Consider the following 1,865-nt stretch of genomic DNA (forward strand, 5'->3'; position numbering starts at 1 on the left):
TAAGAGCATCGCCAGTTGGTCCCTGGCTGCTTATTCAACATATTCACAGCTAACCTCCATTACAGTGGCCGTTCCCTATCCGCCACCTGTGACCCGCTGGGTAGGGGATGGTCGCTCCAGCCCGGGCTGGTGGCAGTGATGGAAGGAAAGAGTGTTGTTGCACTCCAACTCAATGCGGTTTGCATGTTTAGATGGCAGCACATTGTTCTTGAGCAACAACATCTTCTCAGGGTTCACTTGAACTGAAGAGCCGTTGGGTGATTGTTCCATCCATTTTTCTTTCTGATCCTGCTGAACTGGGTTTCCAGGTGGTCCTGCAGCAGCCGGTACGTCAAGAGAAACTTAAAGTTTTCATCTGTGAACAATTTCTCTGACTCTCCTAACAGGGATTTCATTGTGCAGATGAAGCCCACAAAGCCAGTTTTCCTTCTAGAATGATAAAAGCTCTTTCCTTTGATATTCTTCAAATTTTTTATGTAGTTTGTGGCCTCTTCGATAAAATCTGACTTGCTTTGTCTGTTTCTTACAGAAATTGGGCTCTTAATACCCTTTGCAATCGGATTAGATGAGTTGCACAGGTAAAACATTCTATCAAATATTCTAATTAATTTAGATGTCGCTTCTTTGTGTGTAAATTGAGGAAACTTTAAAAAATCAAAATTGGCAAAGTCAATGGCCTGGGAAACAGAATTGCTCAGGACTTGAGCGGCCAGTTTGACATTCATTATGTTGTTCTCGCAGTTCACGTTTGCCTTTCAACTTGTTCACCAAAACAAGATTGTCTGCACTGTGTAGCTTACGGAGTTCCTCGACATAGCTCCATCGAATGTCACCACTGCTGTCCGTTAGTACTCTCTTGTCCTTTAAGCAGTTGCGCACATTTTTAAGCAGATGGCAAGAGTCAACAAACAGAAAATACAGCATACTGTTTGTCTCTTTGTGAACAAAATGTGTAGTCATGTCGTTTACATCAAAACTGCAACCCAAAGTTAAGGCTGTGGACTGGTTTGCAAAGTTTCCATCACATGCAACAGCTCTAACACAATGTCCACTCTCTGAAAGGAGACTTATAGCATCGTTTACCTTGTGTGCCTGTGTCTCTGAGGAGGTCTTATCCACAAAGATATGTCCAATAACTTGCTTGAAGTGTTCTTTCAAGCCCACAACCATGAACACTAGAGCTTCTGTAGCCTGGGTCTCCTCGCAGCCTGTCTGAATATGGCCATGGTTAACAGAGCCAAAATATGTGCATGTGCCTGGATCATATTGGTATGCCTTTTTGATGGCCGTGGCATCTAACATCAATGCCACATCCTTTCGATTAGGTGTCAACTGCATTTTGAGGGTGGCTAACTCTTCTTAGAGGAATCCAGGCTGCCCAGCTTCTAATAGTGGAAGGGTCTGGGAGGTTAAGTACCTTTCGTAGAGAGATAGCTGTATGCTTGCGAGCAATTTGTTGCTTAACAAAATACATAATTGGACACATAGTCCTTTACATAACATTGTACTTAAAATAAATCAACTGACATAAACATTTGCATCATATGGAACGGAACTGGAAAAAAATCCATTTATAGAATTCAATTTAAACCTTTCAAAGCTCAATCAGAGTACAGTCGTAAACTTAGCTGTCAGTCAGTGCAGCTGATCAATACGGGTTCTACTAATTTAGTGTAGACCGTGTGTGGATTTTCAAACTTTAGGCTCCGCATCTTTTGCCATCAAGGAGACTGATGTTAGCTTGTTAGTGTTAGGTATATTACAGAGGAATCCTGATTAAGTCACCACTTGGGACTGACGAAAAGTGTTGACTTTTTCCATGTAGTACAGGATCAAAATGCAAGAATTGAAAAAAGGAAGAACTT

This window comes from Aplysia californica, unplaced genomic scaffold (genome assembly GCF_000002075.1).
Source record: "Aplysia californica isolate F4 #8 unplaced genomic scaffold, AplCal3.0 scaffold00302, whole genome shotgun sequence".
In the NCBI taxonomy this organism is placed as follows: domain Eukaryota; kingdom Metazoa; phylum Mollusca; class Gastropoda; order Aplysiida; family Aplysiidae; genus Aplysia; species Aplysia californica.